Below are 19,147 nucleotides of genomic sequence, written 5' to 3'. Positions count from 1 at the left end.
GATATTCTGACCCATGACACTAGAGTTAGGAGTTATTTGCACTTTTTCATACAGTTCACTACCAGGTAGTTTAATAAAATAAAATGAATAACAAAAATACCTTAAAATGAAGCTGTAAACCAATTGCTGCAAGAGTAGAGGTGTTTTTTTTATTAATCACACCAAAACAAAATACATAATAGTAGTAATTTGGTGGATGTTTCTATTCCGTACTTTGAGAACTGTGGTCATATGTGTTTGAAGTATGCTTCACTGCAGAGGAAGTTAATTGGGGCTGCTGGCAGTTAACAGATAAATTATATCTGTTGGAATCATAGCTATAATAAAAAGTGGATCAGTGATTAGTGCTCCATAGAGATATTAAAGATATTAAGGATAAACTTATATGCTAAAGTTTCTACTGAAATGAACTGCCTTTACATGAGTTACAGGGAACCAAGTCAGTTCATTTTAGTATTACATATACAAATATTTTTGATCTGCTTAATGATGGAAGCTAATAGTAAATATTGATAATAAAATCATTGTACTGTTAACAATCAAGTACAAATACATTTGCATTTATTGAATAAAATGCTATAAGTTTATTGTTTTGTATCCCACAAAGGACACATGGGGAAATTACTCAAAATTCTTTGGTTGACTGTTAGTGGATATAATTTCCTTTTAAAAGGTCCTTAAGTAGAAACTTCAGCCACAGTACGTGTGTGGAGGGCAGAGGTTATGTTTGTGGCATGCGCATGCTTGCACTCATGCAATCACACCTTGCAAGCTCTTACATGTTCACACAATAGCAATAAAGATAAAAAATTAAAGAAATTATTCACTCACAGAACAAACATAGTATGTACATATATGCATGTCGATATAATTGATCTGTTTACGTACTTTAAATAAAAAAATCAGACCATATCAGCTTCACATGAAAACTTTGAAACATCAGGTTATAATTTTCCATTCTGCTTTTCTGTATTTTCATGGTCTGGACGCTAGCCTTACTTAATGTTTGAGTTTCCAAATATTATGCCAAACTCTGGATGAATTAGGTCAACAGAGAAAAGTATGCTTTCTAGTGCTCATATTAACATTCTTCTGTTTGAAAAACTGCACTAGCCATCAATCATCTTGTTAATACTTGCCACTTGGAACAGAGTTTGAATGTGATCTGTAAAACCCCCAAATCTTCACCTAATTTAAAATAATCCCACTTTGTATTATGCATAAATAATTTTGGATGGATATGACAGAAAATGAGAGTGGAAAGAAATGAGGTATCAAAAATCATATAAAAAGATTTGTTTTTAAGAGTTGAAAATACATTTGAAAGAGTAGATTTAAGATTACAACCTAATCCATTTGATTTTCATGTTTTTAAAGTAGCTTTTCATTAGTAAAACCTGTGACTGAGAAAATATTTATATATTTATAGACTGAACACATCTGATGGGAGATGTCCCTCTATGTGCTGTAGATATGTATTTCTCTTATTGGTTGATGAATAAAACTGTTTTCATCAGTGGACAGGCAGGATGTAGCCAGGAATGAAGTATAGTTGAGGCTACCAGAAAAGGAGTACTCTGGGAAGAGGGAGTCAGAGAGTGAGTAGCGAGAGGGATGCCTTGTAGCTGCCAAGTAAGCAGGAGCCTGGGCATCTCTGGTAATCCAAGACTCTGTGGAGAATACAGGTTAATAGAAATGGGTTAGTAAGTAAGAGAGAGATAGCCAAGGAGAAACCTGAGCCATCAGCCAAACAATTTATGATTTATGTAAGCCTCTGTATGTTTATTTGTTACTAAATGGCAGAGGGATCTACCTGTCCGGACAGAAACTTCCATTTACACATATCAATGACAGAATTTTGTGCATTTGTCAACAGGCCAATAATTCATCTCTAAAATAATTTTATCACTTAATAAACAACAATACTCATGGTAACAACCGTACAGTTTGCCTTCATAGAAACCTAACTATGGTGGACTCACTTTAATACTCTAAATGATTTATATTCCTATAATTTGGAGTTTATGAATTGCATATTTTTAGACTAAAGAAAAGCCAAGTATTTCAAATTGATTATTAGTAGTAAAGAACCTTTTTTATCCATTTTGCATCTATAATTATATTCAGGTTGTTTCATCTGTCAGGTGTTCAAAGTGGAATTTTTAACTCTATTTAGAATTTTATTTCAGTAAGGATGCTTGCATTTTAAGCCCTCTTTGAGAATAAATGTGAATGATTTAAATACTAGTTCAGGAGATTTTTAAGACTGGTAATACTTTAATGCATTTTTTTCCTTTCAGATACTGGTTATTAAGGTGACATTATGAAAGGATAACTCCAAAACTAATGGTAAGTCTTAAATAATTGCTAACTCTACAATTTAATGTTGTAATTCAATGTACCATATTCCCTATTGGGTTTCTATTTCCAGTCTAACTTTATAGATCTATATAGGGTGTAAGATTTGAAGCAGATCCTTAGATTGTAAGGTATTTATGGCAAGGCAAAACATTTCAACTCAACTTTTCTACATAATAGTTTTGGAATATGGCTACCTGTAGTGCAGTCCTATTTCTGAAAAACATCAATAACAATAATTATTTTCCCATTCAATGTCCATTTTCCCTGAAAGGTTATTTTCCTTTTGGAATAAATGATTTCAGTTGCAGTGATAGTTCAGCAAATTCAGTGTATTATTTCCCTGTACTGTGCTGAAAATAATAATATTAATGCTGGACTTAAAGATGGTTAGGGAGAAGATCTACTAATTAAACTTTATAAAATTTGATGATACCAGTTCTCTGTGTATTGATATTAGGAGATTCTTCTTAGCTGCAATAAGATGCTTACAGCTGTTCTTCATACATGTCTATATGCTTATTATTGTAATAAAAATTACAAAAAATTTAAATTTTCCACAAGCTTTCTTCAGGCATAGACAGATGAATGGAAGACAGACAGACAGACAGATAGATAAAAGATAGATAGATAGGTAAATAGAGGATAGATAGATAGATAGGTAGATAGATAGGTAATTGCTAGGGAAGGAGATAGAGATATGGGAATGGAAGGAGAGAGGGTAGGAGAAAGTGAGGGAGAGAGACATAGAAGAGATAGCATCTCAGGGGCAGTAAATGGTAAAAATATTGCAAATTTTATTGGTGCTGGGAAATAAAATTAGTGCTTTACATATGCTATCAAGTACTCTACCAGTGAACTGTATTCCCAGACCAAATATTGAACATTTTCTTCTTAATCATTAAAATAATTTAAAATGTATGTTTTGGTTGAATTGACCTCTACTTTCATAATGTTGTTTTATTTAAACAAAATTATAGCCACTTGTAACATTAAAATGTCCCTTTCATTCATAAAATTTGTTACCAAAGTGTATACTTAATGATTTTCTTAAAAAAGGAAAACAATATCAAACCACAGACAGTAAATTTAGATTTATGGACATGTGTATGTATTTGTATATTTATTAAACAAATACTATATTAATATGTACTAGCATATCATTAATTATTTTATTGTTATGTAATTTCATACTATGTCCAACATAAACTGGAATAATTTTAAATGAAAATGAATCATACAAGCATATGTAAGTATATCACATAAGCCTGAATAATTAAATATATAGAGACATATGGTATATAAATGCATAAATAATCCTTGATAAAACTCAAAATAGATATGTATGAAGAAAAAGTCATAGTACAAGCCAGTTCATCTTTTGGTCATCTTTATGCTGGGGAAGCCAGTGACAGAATATGGCATATGTCCCTTTGTGTCAATACTGTGGAGGCCTCCCTTCTGTGCTCAGAAAGCAAGATGTAAGTTCATACATCTTTGTGGTCAGGAAGGTGTGCATTTGCTCATGTGTGGTTTGTTTTTGCTGGTAGAACCTTCAATGCATTTCAGCCTAGTTTTCATAATGGTTTTGCAGAATAATATGTACACACAGACTTCATAATAATCATCTACTGCAAGTCCTTCTGCCACGTAAAGTAGAAAAATGGCATTGCACAGCCAACCTCATGGATGTTTTAATTCTATGTGTAATAGCCACCAGGAAATGCCTGATGTCTGTAGTAAGTCAAGGAGTTAGGAATCAAGTTACTCTGGCGAGTATTTCGTCACTGCTGTGTGGTTCAGTGTGACGGATATGTAAAACACCTCTTTGCTGCCTATAGTAGGAGCACGTGGTGCTTTGCTTTGGTGGGAAGTTGCATTCTCACACTTAGCTGTCACCACAAAGGAATAAGCTAGAGAAACAGTTTCATAATCTTCTTCCTCTGGCTCAAGAGGGATTCTAGACTGAGGACAGTGATGATGTGTGGAATCAGAGCAAAAACAAACCAATCCAAGGGGTTACCAAAAGGAATAAAATTCAAGGAAACTAAGATAAAAGCATAAACAATATTGCCTAGTAAAGGACATCAAAAATACTGCTTAGATCAATATGTCATAAGAAATGAATCTGTATTTAGTATTAACATATTATCAATGCATTGTATTACACATTCAGTCACTGCAAATCTGGAATGGTATTATAGTGATATTTAGTCCTTTTGTATTTATATATTTCACAAAAATATGTTGATGATTTGTACCCATCATACTATGCATTCATTTACCTTTATTTTCGTAAATTTTCCATACAAAAAAGCATATAATCTTTCAAAATTTAAATTCTAAAACAGTAGTGTAACTACGGTAGATAGAGTATCTGTAAGTTTTAGAGGACTGTGTGCCTGTGTGTGTAAAGGGGTGGGGTTCATTCAGTTAGCTTTGAGCCTAAATCCAAGGCAAGACATGCGGATCAAGCAGACTCAGATCCACTGAAGCATGAAGACAATGTTGACATGAATGAGCCTCTTTAAGCCATCAATATTTATTAAACACTGTAAACCAAGTTCTTTTCCTAAACACTAAGGTGGTAGCAGTGAATACAAGTCCAGGAAACAAGCTCTTACATATAAGTGGTAGGAGAAGAGAACATGTTGAGAGAACAGATATTAAATAAGAAAAAAATAAACAAATATTTTTGATAAAATTGAGTATGTGAAGAAAATAAATAATGTTGGATAGGAGGGTTGGGCAAGAATTTTTAAATTCATATTAGCTGAGAAGAGACCTGAAAATCTAATGAGGATATATCAGTTACCCTGGAAGGAACATTCCAGGCAGAGCAAAAAGGCAGGGTTCACCTGCAAGTAGAGAATAATGCTATTTATTTGAGTGAAAGTGAGGCTCTGTTGTATCATGTCAAAACAATTTTTACTTCTTTTATACTACATTTATTCATTTCAGGTGTGTGTGTGTGTGTGTGTGTGTGTGTGTGTTTAAATGTGTGAGCAAATTGGTATCGTACCGAGCTTGGGGAAGTCATATAACTACTTGTAGGAATTGAGTTTCTCCTTCACTTTGTGGAATCAGAGGATCAAACTCAAGCCACTAGGCTTGGTGGCAAGCACCTTGACCTGTTGAGCCATTTTCTTAGCCCTGGAGTGTTGAACCCTAGCTAAAAGGGAAGCCATTTGAGGCACTTGAGCAAGGATATGAACTGAATTACATTTTCAAGGTTTCACTAAGGTAGATGGAAGAGCCTGAAGGAAGACTGAGAAGTTATTGCAGCCCTGCAGAAGAATGAACGTGTTTATAGTAGGTGCTTTTAAACAGAACGAACTCTAGTAAATGATTTAAAATTTATTGAACTTTTAAAACAGTATTTTTATTCTTTGAAATTTCATACACTTACATATTTTATATTGGTCACATCAATCTGCCACTGTCAATCTTCAACTTTTATATTGTACCCAACTGTGTCCTCCTTGACTTCATATTCTCCTTTTATAGTAATTATTATTGATTGTCCCTTGAGTTCAGTTAGTGCTATCCACATAAGAATAGGTGAGTGGCCATCCACCGGGACTACTGCCATATCCTTAAAGGACAAGGAATCTCCCTCCTTTGACAATCATCAGTAAGACCCTTTCCTCATCCACGATAGAATTTTGACTGATTTGATCATTGGCAGGAAACTAGAATTGCTGTGAGTTGATGTGTGCAACAGCCACTTGTTGTTTGTAGCTAAATTGTCCTATTACCAATAAAGACTCGGGAGTCAGATATTGGGGTAAACATCTGCTAGATCAAGGAAGCTGTGTAGGTGTCCTTCCCTCCACACTTCCCAGATTGAAGAGACTGCTGAATCTCCAAGTCCCTCCCTACTCCTTCCTGTGTGTCTTCTCTATCCATATTTCTGGCTTCTCTATGGCTCATTCTGGTCGGCTAGTTGCTGGCTCTGTCCCCTGATTCAATGTTAACTTTATTAACACAGTCTCGGGGTATTACAGTGTGATCAATTATTCTTCAGCAGTCATTTACAACAGAACTAGGTAAAGTATGGGATCCTTAGCACAGTATTGGCACGTGGTGAGTGCTGTACAAATGCGAGTTTTAGACTCTGCCTCTTCAGCCTCAATACTATCATTTTCTTTAACAAAGTTTTACTAGAAGCCTTCGGAAAAATGCCAGCACCTTTAAATGTTCTTGTTATAGTTACATGTTAAGCACTTGACTTGAGAGACCACAGTATTCCAGAATCTTTTAAGGATACATATGTTTAATGTCTTGTTCCTCAATAATGTTACATGATTTATAGTTAAAAGCTATTTCTAAAGTAATACCAAGTGTAAGAGTTGTATGTTTCTACTTTAAGACATAAGCTGTAGACATGCCTTGCCTCCTCTCACTTATCTTGTCTTCAAATATCTCCATTTAGTTTATTTTTCATAGCACAGGTCATCCTTGAAAATAGATATGTTCAATGTGCTGTTTTTTCTTATATATATTTTAATGCCCAGTCATCATTGATAAATATGAAATACACATATACAGAACTATTCATAACTGTGGCCATGGCCTTTGAAATTATTTTCTTAGAAATAAAGATAGATATTAAGCATTGTTTAAAATAATGCAAGTGTCAGTGATTACTTTGAAAAATAAAGATTTTTGCAAGAAATATTATGGACTGTACACCCATGTACTCATATAAGTTACCGTATGTTACTAAAAGTTTGCTTAGGCAATTACTATCATTAAATGCTAAGACAGATATAGAATAATATTTAGAAGTTAGAAACTAGTTTGTTGTGAGTTCAGGTGACAGATGCTAGATGCTTCTTCAGTTTTCTGAGAGCCAGTAACTTTTAAAAAGTTTTATGGAATACTTAGTTTAGAAGTGCTTTATTGTTGCTATCTTTATTATGGGTGTGATATTTTCATTTCTTTGGTTTTGTTTGCTTGCTGGTGTTTTGACCTGGAGAAGTGATACACTGTGCGCATTTCAACTAGAGTTTCAAATATTGATTTGTGTATTTAAACACATACTTTAGTTAACAAAACAACTATAAAGCCAAATGGAGAAGGGTGAGGTGTTCTAATTTTCTTTATTTGGTCTGGCAATTGAATTTAAGTAGTTTAGAAACATGTGCCAGTCAGCCTCTCTGCTGCACAAACAAACAGGTTGATGTTTCCATGGTGTTAAACTAGAAGAAAAAAAGCACAAGAAATATGTGAAATCATTAAAAAATGACTATGAGTGTTCTTAAATACAAAATGATTCTTCATACTTGCTTTTTAGAAGATATCTCTAGTATAATCATAAATGGGTTTGTTTGTCTCAACCCAAGCCTGAGGTAGAACAGAGCTGAAGTTCAGGTTGGTCACTCATGAGGAGTGTGCAACCACTGACAGGCTTCATACTGAACTCATTTTGGATTTTAGCTGCAAACTCAGTTGGGAAAGTTGAGTTTGAGAAGTACCAACACTTAAAACTTTATTTACTGACGTTGATGCTTACCTGTCCAGACACACATCTGTTATGGAATAACTTTTAAAGTAAATAACTGCTTTTTGCAAGAATGAATGTGACAAATGCCAAACAGGATGGAGTTCTCAGACAGAAAAATAAAATGTAAATTCAGGTAGATGCCACTGATCCATTTCCAATGGTCCAGTAATTAGGTGACTCTGAAATTTGTCACTTTGAAAACTCGTTCATTTGGCCTTCCAGGTTCTCCCTCAGCATGCGTAGATACCTAAGCTGCTGTCTAAATACTGTATGAGAACACAATGCACTTTTTTTCTACTATTGTCAAGTTTGAATGTCTGTATCCTGGTCATTGGAACAAACAACTCTAGTTAAAAAATAGGTACCCAAAGAGAGGAAATAGAGGTGGAGAGTAAGCAATTGAATAGGGACTACAGAATCCCTCCCCAGAACACAGATTCAATTAAGTCCTTGCTCAGAGATAGCAATTAACTTGTTTTCCTGGCAGTAACACACTGGAGGCTCTGTTTTGTGCTTTGTAATAGTCGGGTGATTAATATGAGTGGATTTTATTTGCTTTTGGTTGTTTGTTTCTGTTTTTCTGTTTTGTTTTGGCTTTAGTTTTGGGTTGGTTTGGGTTTTTTTCTTGTTGCTGTTATTGTTTCTGTTTTAAATTTTTTTTTCTCAAGACGGGGTTTCTCTGTGTAGCCTTGACTGTCATAGAACTCACTCTAGAGCGAGATATCCTTGAACCCAGAGATCTGTCTACTTCTGCCTCTTGAGTGTTGGGATTAAAGGCCCAACTTGTTTTTCTTACTGCACAGCCCTAAGTACAAAACAAATACACCATTCTCTACATCTAAATAAGCCAAATGTTCTAAAGCAGTTAACTGCCCCATAGCAAAAATTGATATGCTGAGTCCAATCAAACTTGAAAAAATTTTGCATGAAGTCCAACCTTATGACCCAGATTATCTCTGCCAATGTTTCTGCTAAGAAGCCATCTAGACCAGGGCTGCTTAGAGTGTAGTCTAGGGACCAGATGCTTCTGAGAACTGCCAGTGTCCCATCACAAAACACAGAAGCACAAGAGTTGCATGCCTTTAGAAATTTCTATAAACTTCATTTGTCTTTGCAATTTTGTTCACATTGACTTAAATAATACAATACAGATGCTTTTACATATCTAATTTGTCTATCTCTTAACCTCTTATTAGATATAAAAGTATTAGTAAGTGACCACTCAGAAAGAGTTAGGTCAAGCCTTTTGTCATAGCCAGAGAAGCACGGGGATTCTTGTACTTGACAGTCTAGCACAGGTCATTATAGGACAGCTGACATATGTTTCTCATTGCTTAGAACATCAAGACTACATTGAGATTGCATAATTATGTCCTCAAGGAGCTTACAGTTTGATTAAATATCTCCCCTTCCCTTTCCTCAAGAAAATTGTTAAATATTCATATGAAAACATTCAGCACACAAGCAGTCATATTTAAATGCTAAATAGGAATCAATAGAATTGCATTTGTATGTGCTAAAATCCTACATCATTGTATATGAACTCATCCCCTTCCTCCTACCTTAGACGCTCAATAATGAGGTGCTCTCTCTATTTATGTTAAGGGAGCCTCATTTGTAATAAACACCCACTTATTTTCAAGATCTTAGCATAGAAAATGATTTATAATTCCCTGTTCTCACAGTTGGGAATTAAGACTTGCAAAAAAAAGGAATTAAGACTTGCAAACAAGACTTTTTAAACTTGAAAAATCTGAAGGGCACAATTGGAACATAAATGTCAATATTTGATGATTTAACTCTAATTTATTGTTCCTTCTCTTAAAGTCAGAAGCTCCCAGAGACCTCACCCACAAAGAATCATTGTTTTCCCCTGCCTATGGCAAGCTGGAACACCCTTTGCATTATTAAATCGTTGTTACTGCCCTCTAGTGGCAACACATAATCCTTGTCATGCCACCTTTCCTGTCTGAGCTCTGGAAGTTCAGGATATCAAGGGCTACCCACTGCTGTGCTTTGCAGGGAGTTAAACTGCCAACCCAGGAAACAACCTCATAACAAGCAAGAGTCTTTTCAGCATATAATTGAAACAGGGAATGGGGACAAAAATGTGGAGGACCCATCCATGTATCTGACAGATTCATCTTGTGAAGAACCAAACTTCAAATATTATTTCTCAAAGAACATAGTTTTCATTTTGCAAGTTTAAATTCAAGTGGTTTTCCATATGTTTGAAAAAAAGGAGTCTCAAAAAACAAGATAGCTTAGATCAAATTTGCTTCAAATTGACATTGCGTACAGTATGGTGGGGATCTTGTGAAATACAGATTCCAGCTGTGGGGCTAGAAACCATGTCTCAGTGATGATTGTGCTCTCTGGTTGGCCATTGTCAGTCATAATTTGAATAGCTATTATTGGGCAGGTTATCAGAGAAAGAGAAGAAATGAAGACTCTCTGTAAGAGAGTATGTCATTCAATGATAGGTTGAAAAATATGGCCATTTATTGGGTTTACTGCTTACTTTATATGTAACCTCAGAGGCTACTAGGAACATCAGACCTTTAATCTCATCATTTGTATATATACATATATATATAATCATTAATATATATGTAGAGCTAGAGGAGTGTTCAAGGTTCACAAGTATATGACCTAAAGTCAAGTATATTTATATATTAAAGTTAGTAATTACAATTTTATATTGTATGTAGCACCCAGTGAGCAATAAATGTCAACATTGCCAGTAAGTGTAATAGAGTAAATATGCAGGCACATATGAATATATGCCCTAGAAAATTTGCCCCCATGCAGAGAGGATTTTGACATTTCCATAAAAGAAACTTATTATATAAATCCAGGAAAGATATTGCCTTGAGGTTTCACTTAAGGATAAAATAAATAAGATGTTAGAATGATTCTGTAATAAAATTCAGTTGAGTGTGGTAAACTTAAAGAAAGATATAAAAGAAATGTTGCAATTATTTACTTTTCTCTTCCCCTATTACCTGGAACCCAGAGCAGATGGGAAGGGAAATGCATTAAGCTCAACATCAAATTCATATCATGCCACAGTACACATACATCACATGATAATGAATAGGTGACTCTATGTAATATCGGGGCTTTAAGTATTCCATAGGAAAAATGGGCCATAAAATGTCTATTGTTTCCCAAACAAATCATATTGCATGTGTTTGGATTCTATAATTATTGTGTCATCAATAATTTTACATAGGTTGAAATCTACGCAGTACCCATAGTTCATGATGCATTAACAAAACGCGAGAGAAATATTCATATGTGCAAAATTTTAAGTAAAAATAGAAAAACTGTAGTTGAGAAAAAGGTATACATTTACATGAAAAACAATAACAAAACTTCTTTTCCATAAAATTGGGTCCTATGTTTGTATGAGGAGATACTTCTTCATTTTGACCCTATGATTCAATGCTTTCGGTGGAGTGTACTAACTTTCAACTTACTGTGTATTGATAGTGAACTTCAGATTAATGTGTAACATATTAGAAAGATTCAAACTATGAGTTAGGACCAGAGTTGCTATAACTAGCCAAAGTTGATATCAATGGTTACTTATGTGTGTTGTCAATGGAGATGTTTTAATTCCTTCTGAAAATTCCTCCTTTCTGTCATGTTTTTAGTGAAAATGACTTCTATAACTATGTAGTTTGGAAAGCAGGCTTTTTTGTTGGAAGAACAGCCAGAAGGCAAGAAGCTAGTGCAATCAATGGAACCCGAACAGCACAGATCAGCAAAGGAATATGATTATTAACATTTATTTATCTCATGATGGAATTCAGATTGATGCTGTAATAAAGGAATTACTAAATTCTGTTCCTAGAAATGTAATTCCAATGTTTTGTAGCAACAAAAGGCTGACACTCAGGGCATATACACAGAAAGGAATTGAAAACAATATACTTGGACATTTACATTCATAATAGCATTATTTACAATAATCCCAACAAAGGAAGAACACTCAAGCTATCACGGAGAAAAAAGATGTGTCATATACATACTTTAAGGTATTATTCAGTCTTAAATAAGGCTGAAATCCTGTTTCACACTTTCACATGTGATATCTTTGCAGACATTATGATATGAAAAACAAGCCAGAAAAAAGAGGAGAGATGTTATAAGATTTCAAGTATATGAAGTACATAGAAAGTCAAATAGTTAAAGAAGAATACAATGACCAGTGGTTACCGGGATAGAGTGAAGGGAGCAGTGATATCTTACTATAAAATAATGAAGAGTTTTGGTACAGATAATGCAAACCTTTTGGAGATGGATAGGGTAATCAGTGTACAGGAATATAAATGTGACTGGTTTCATTGAAATATGTGTTTACAGTGATTAAGAAGGTCTACTCTATGATGTTTTCTAAATGTATATTTATTCAGCACAGTGAAAACAATTTCTAAATAAAGGGTCTGGATACTGAGATCCAAGCCATCTTGCCACATAAAGATGACTATAGAAACCAAATGACTAATCACACAGAAACTGCATTCTGTTATATCTGCACAGTGGATATAACTTCAAATGGAAACTCATGCTTTGCTTTTCTGCAATTTAGCAAGAATAAAAATGAGACGGCATAGTGATGATACATTTAGCTATATTAGCAAATCTCAAACTTTTCAGTATTATAATGATAGTTCACAGAGGTAAAAATATTGAAAACAAGGCAAGAAAAAAAACCTATGGTCATCACTTCTGGCAATTTTAGTGAGCATTCGATAGCCGCTTTGATCTATTACACTACTGTAAGAAAATATACAGCTTTGGGCATTTTCTGAACAAGAAATTCTTAGTTCACATTGTTTTGTAGGGGAAAGATTCCAAGGCAAGGAGATGGCACATTGCTTGTCTGGTAGAGCCTTTATACATTTTATACAATGGATGTTCTCATTTTTTTTTTCACATGTTGGAAGGATGTTGTTGCCTTCTTATGTTACTAAGGACACCAATCCCGTTCTTGAGAGCTTCTCTTCCAAGCCCTAGTTATCCCTCAAAGATTCCACCTTCTAGTCCCTCACATTGGCAGTTGGGTTTCAGCATAGGAATGTGGGAAACACCAAGTCAGGTCTTAGGGCTCTCTTTTCTCTCACTGTGGAGATCACTGAAAGAATTTACAGTAACTGTTATCACTCCAGATGCATAGAAACTACACATTTATAAGTGGTGGTCATTTAGCTGATGGTGTTACTGCTTCCACTTTGAAGACAAAAAAACAGAAAGTTGTTATAAATTACAGGAAACTTGGGCTAGTGGGGTAGCTCAGTCATTAAAGGTTAGGCTCACAACAAAAAAATTACAGGAAACTCAAGAAAATATTCCACTGAAAATACATAAGATAAGCTTGAGAACTAGTTTAAATACAGTATAAATTAAAGATTAATCTCTCTCTTATTTTGCCTTCCTTCCAAGTGTCATGGATATAGAATTAATAATATCACTAGTGCTAGAGGAGATTGATTTATCAAAGCAATCTGTATGCATGCATGCATGAAACTCTCAAACAATAAAGTAACAAAAATACGCCAGTGAATTAAACAACAACAAAACCAAAAACAAATCCACAAGCAATAACAAAATCACCAATCACAATATATAATCATTTCAGCTAAACACTTCCATAGGCAATTTAATTTCACTTCTTTTAAGCCTTGCAAAATGTGTATAATTTTGAAAATTCTCAACTAAATCAGAAATTATAAACTCCCAACTTAAGTAGAGGTGGTACCTGGGAAAGTAACCGTGTTGATAAGTGACACAAATCCAAACCACAATGTTCCTTTGTGCTTCGCTGCACAGCCCAGTCGGCATCAAGCAAGCATTGAAAATCCTGCATATTCTCCATAGTACGGTTTTTACTCCTTGAGCTTTTTAAAGGAGGAAATGATGGCAAGGTGTCTTTATCCACAGTTTATGAGTATTTTGGATAGAAATTCTTGAACATAAATGTTCACATTAATTAAAAGTCATTCTGGCCTTATGCCAATCTCCATTTTGACAACCATAAAGTAGAAACTTTCTTAAATTAATGCTAGTTAGAGCTCATGGGCTTACCCTGCTTTAGGAGTTCTCACAAATGAAGCTGGGAGAGAGTGCAAGGTGAGTTTTAACTTCTTAGGATACTGTCATTGGGCAGGATGGAGTTCATGTTTGCTCTTAGATGCAAGAGGATCAGTAATCCAGGGACATTTCAGCTGCCTACAGAATCTGAGGTCAGCTGGAGCTACTGGATACCCTGTCTCAAAACAGGAATGACAAAAAATTTAAAACAACACACAAGTGTAAGTTTTGTTTTGCTGGACATGCTAGGAATAGAGCCCAGTGCTCCACAGGTCATAGGCAAGTACTTCACCACTGAGTTACACTCACAGACAAATACAAGAAACACTTCATTTTAAAGCATTGTCTGCACGAGCATTGTTTTTCACCCCGTAAATGTGTTCAAGCAAAGAGTTTGTTGTCAGTCTGCCTTTCTGCTCCAGGATGCATGAACTCAGGGAGGTGCCTTTCATTTCTGAACGCTCATTTTTTATATTACAGAAGTACAGAAAGATATTATCATTTATAGCTCCTTCTAAAATTGTTTAGTTAGCACTTAGGCCTGAGTGTCCAATCACCTGCATTGCTTGACTTCAGAAAACAAACTGGTTCGGTTTTACATGGGTGTGTTGTATAACTGGCTTGCTATGCTAACATGCTAGTGAGCAGCGGTTTAAAACAAAATCTGTTGAAATTCATTACTTCCCACAAGTAAAGGCTTAAACACCCCCATTGTGATTAAATGCTTAACTTCTACTATCTAGTCTTTTATAAAAAACACAGAACTAATTAGATTTTGGGGAAGGAAATCACATATTTCTTTAGGGTTACTTTTATTTCTTTTAATATTCTAAATATAATTTATAAATATACTATATACCATAAAATATAATAGATGTTAAATATATTTCTTGTTTAAGTTACTGATATGTGTATAAAAGATAGCTCACTTATGCTCATAGGTAATCTCATAGGTGACATTGAGTTGTGAATTTTGTTGTTGTACTGCCCTTATTGGTTTTATTGTTAAATTGTGTTGGATTTTGTAAAACACATTCCATAGCTTTCCTGTGTTTTTTTGACATGTGAAGACATTTTTTTTGTTAATAGCAGAGAATTGTAGAGATGGTGACTATTTTCAACAATATACTACAACACATCATCAATCAATCAATTCAGTACCTCCTTCTTTAACGGGTACTAAATTTAGAATATCCCTTAACTGTTGAGGTCCCTAGTTTAACAACTGTATGATTATGATTAGAGCAAATCATTTTCATATCAGCCTATTAATATTTTTGTTTCTATCTGATGTTACATGTTTTTATGGGCATTAATATACAAAATATATGTATTTCTATGAAGTGAGTTTAGTAAGAAGTAAATTGAAGTTCCAGTTTTGAGACAGTTAAGTATCCTTTCTGTTTCTAAGCGTCTAAGTTAACAGACTTATTCTGAGTTGGAGGTGGCACTATAGGACCCTTTTATCTTCTAGTGTCCATTTCTTCCTAACTCTCTTTCTTGTCAACTTTCTGTCAGCTTTTTTATAGCTACTTTGCCTGCACTCCCCACCCCCATCCCTTTGGAAATCCATCCCAGTCATAACCATAGAGTTGTTGTATGCCTTAGCTTAATTGCTGATGGAGAAAATACCTTCCCTGAAGCTTACATCCCAAAGAGCTTAAAGTGGGAGTCCTTTATTTTGGCGTTCATTTGGCTTGCTCAACTTCTCATTGGAGAACTTCACTACAATCTGGGTTCACAGCAAGGAGCAAAGCTATTTCTCCCCCAAACTCCATCTGGAAGATTTGTTGTTCATGTGAAGTATAGAATACAGACGACTTCCACCTGAGTGCTCACAAACTGTGAGTTCAACCTCCTAGCATGTCTCACTCATTTGCATGAAATTTCACCATGATTTTTAGTTTGGCTAAGTCTTTTAATATTTTATTATTAGTGTTCTTCTTCTTTTTATTATTATTATTATACCACTTCACATTGCTCTGTGTCCAAAGCAGTAAAATAAACAAACACATAAATAATGAATAAAGAAAACATCAAATCATGAATACTTTGTCACCATTACTTGAAGTCTCATTTTGCAGAAATGAAATCTATAATCTTTATTTCTTTGAATAACACACACACACAAACAGAGAGGGGGAAGGGAGGGAGGGAGACATGGGAGTGAGGGAGAGAGTCAGAGAAAGATGGAGAGAGACTGATATCAGATATTAATGGAGGATTTTTAAACAATAAATGAGACTCTCCCCCATTTGACCCTGATTCTAAGACTTGCAGTGTATTTATTTACCTGTTCTAAAGGTATTATATATACATATACATATATATATATACATATACACATATTGGTTGTTAGACAAAATGCAGGGAAGTATTTTATATGAAAAGGAAGAATGTGAAAAATGTCCTATAAGAAATGTTAACAGCATCAGTGGCAACTGTCTTCACTGTGAGACCCCTTTGTGCCTTCACGTCTCCATTTCTCTTGTGTAGCCCGGACCCTGTGTCACTGGTGAAAGGCTCTCAGGCTGTTGGATTGTGGGAAGAGGACTCCTCCCAAGGCATTTTCCCCTCTGCGTTTACTAAGCCAGTCAGGTCCCCAGCCAGAGGAGATCAAAGTCCTAGCCCACATTGTAAGTCTCAATGTTTAAAAGATGTCTACGAAGGCTATGAATCTTCCCAAGACTTCCTGCCTCACCCGACCCCAGGTTAAAAAAAAAAAAAAGCATGTAGACTCACAGTAACATGAGGAAAAGAAAGTGGTTAAAAATAAAACTGGCTTGTTTTTTGAGTCCAGTTTGTTAAATTAACTTTACTGGTTCTAATGTAAAAATCCCTTTGTACATTTTCCTTGCTATGATAATTAACAGCCCAGTGTTGAAAATCTTAAAAGGATACTGGTTTGAAATATTCATGTGTGTTCAGAATTTTTGATTAAACAAAAGATGTTTAATGAAATCAGTCCTTCTAGACCTTAAATTACAATCCAATTCACATGAATTTAAATGAGTTTCAATGATATTACATATGTATAAAAAGTCAAATAGGGGGAAAATAAGTCACCATCTATGCTTCTGTTCAATTTTAAAGCATGATAAAAAGAGTTACTGTGTCACGACTCACTAACATGCCACCATAAAACAAATCGTAAGATCACAATATATGTAACATTTTATTTTTTGCCTGATTGTGTTTCCTTATAAAATAGACCTCTAAGAACTTTACACACATAGTAAATAGTTACCCCTAAGTACTTTTATTAGACATTAGGGATTGTCTTAGGTAAACTGTTTAGAACTACGAAGGCCTTATGAAGTTACTGATTTATAACTTTGTAAGTTCATGTAACACACACACAGCTTTGCAGTGGTTATTCTGTGACTGCTTTTATCCCAGTAAGACTGTACTTGCATTATTTAGTTCTCTCTGTTTTTCAGACTCTGATGTTTTGATGAATTTGAAATAAATAGTCACAGTGATCTAATGAGGGGCATTTTCTTCTTCTTTTTTTAAAAAGAGCAACAGACAAAGGCTTGTTTTATTTTAATGACTGATTCACCTGAGGCCACAGGCAGCCCACTATGTACAGACACGAGGGAAGCTTTATTTCATGGTCTCTTCCTCCCTGGACAGAGTCTTGTTGAACTCCTCCTTCTTGGCCTGGAGGCGCTCCGCCCAACACTTTCTCGTGCTTCCTTGGTCTTAGACCTGGTAGCCTCAGCCTGGTCAGCCAGGAGCTGTCTAAGCCTTTAGCTTGTGGATGTGCTCCATGAGAATCTGCTTGTCTTTGAAGACATTCCCTTTGACCTTCAGGTATAGGCTGTGTTACATATGGAGGTCAATCTTCTTGGATTCACGGTATCTCCTGAGAAGTTGGTGCAGGATCTCCACCCTTCTCATGCAGGTCACCTTCTCAGGCATTCTCGCATTGGCAGTGCTCATCTGCTTCCCTATGCCCCATATGCCTGCCCTTCGGGTGAGCCAAAGTGTTTGTCCAGCACCGGGCCAGATATGGGCACTCACGGGCTCCCGAATGATCAGCCTGTCTTTGATCAGCTTCTGTATCTGCTTACAGGAGCTGGCACTGGTTATTTCATTGGTCTCATTGGGGTCCAGTCAAACCTTCTTTTTACTACAGTGGAAGAGGCTAGAGGCAAGCCTCTTTTGTAGCCTGAGCATACTCCTGGCTGCGGACGCAGCAGTGAAAGGAAAGCAGGATATTTTCTTGAACCATAAATCATCACATGGATTGAGTAAATAAGTCAGTTGCTGATTCATTTCTAAACCAGAGATGGCGTTTGATGCTTATAAGTAATAATTATCAATATAACACTAAGAACTGGTAACTAAATGATACTTGGTGATAATCAGGATCTGTCTGCTTATTGTGTGGTTAATCACCATAGATTTAATGTTAAGTATCTGCAAACATACATAAAGGTAAACATGAATTTGAATGTATACATGTATAAATGCATGAAGGAATACTAATACATTACAGAACTCCATTTCTTACTTATATCAGGAGCAGAGAATAGCTGTATAACTTGGCCTTTGTAGTGAATAGTTTCTCCTAACTTCTTGCCATGGCTATGGGGAACAGACCAATAAATATTCCATAGTAGTCAACACTGTTCAGGATAAGTAAGAGTAAGAAATTTGAAAAATTGAATAAATATTCCATATTTTTCACTAGTAAGTAGTGTTATTAGCTACAAAAAGCCTTGCCATCCTGAATACTTATTACTAAAATTTGCAAAGTAGCAGTCAAGTTTTATTAACATGGAAAAATAAAAGTAGCTCATTTCGTAAACATACTGGAATATGATACATTGGGAACTTTTAGAATTTCAAGGTGTAGTGAAAGTATAAGTTGATTTTTCCTTGTAGGCGCCATCTTCATCTTGTATTGTGGTGATGCACATATGGTTCAGCTGTGTTATTCAAATTAATTTAGCCGGGCGTTGGTGGCGCACGCCTTTAATCCCAGCACTCGGGAGGCAGAGGCAGGCGGATCTCTGTGAGTTCGAGGGCAGCCTGGTCTACAGACCGAGTTCCAGGACAGCCTCCAAAGCCACAGAGAAACCCTGTCTCAAAAAACCAAAAAAAAATTTAGATAAGAAACCTTACATAAGAAATAATGTTTGGATCTTCTCCTCTGAGGTGTTCACCAAAAGA

The 19,147-nt window shown here is 35.3% G+C and overlaps 1 long non-coding RNA gene and 1 pseudogene across 2 annotated transcripts in view; one reads left to right on the top strand and one right to left on the bottom strand.

Annotated features, from left to right (window-relative positions):
* The window catches only part of LOC110340560, a 261,177-nt gene that overhangs the window by 94,870 nt on the left and 147,160 nt on the right, over positions 1 to 19,147 (top strand). For both annotated transcript variants that reach the window (XR_005878864.1, XR_005878863.1), the window contains exon 3: positions 2,301 to 2,349. This is a non-coding gene — a long non-coding RNA (uncharacterized LOC110340560). The remainder of the gene's footprint in view (positions 1 to 2,300; positions 2,350 to 19,147) is intronic.
* On the bottom strand, positions 17,573 to 18,148 carry LOC101826079 (annotated as a pseudogene).

The sequence above is a fragment of the Mesocricetus auratus genome, unplaced genomic scaffold, assembly GCF_017639785.1.
Source record: "Mesocricetus auratus isolate SY011 unplaced genomic scaffold, BCM_Maur_2.0 Super-Scaffold_100008, whole genome shotgun sequence".
In the NCBI taxonomy this organism is placed as follows: Eukaryota; Metazoa; Chordata; class Mammalia; order Rodentia; family Cricetidae; genus Mesocricetus; species Mesocricetus auratus.
The sequence above is the reverse complement of the archived record's forward strand: the minus strand, read 5'-3'. Positions and strand labels throughout refer to the sequence as shown.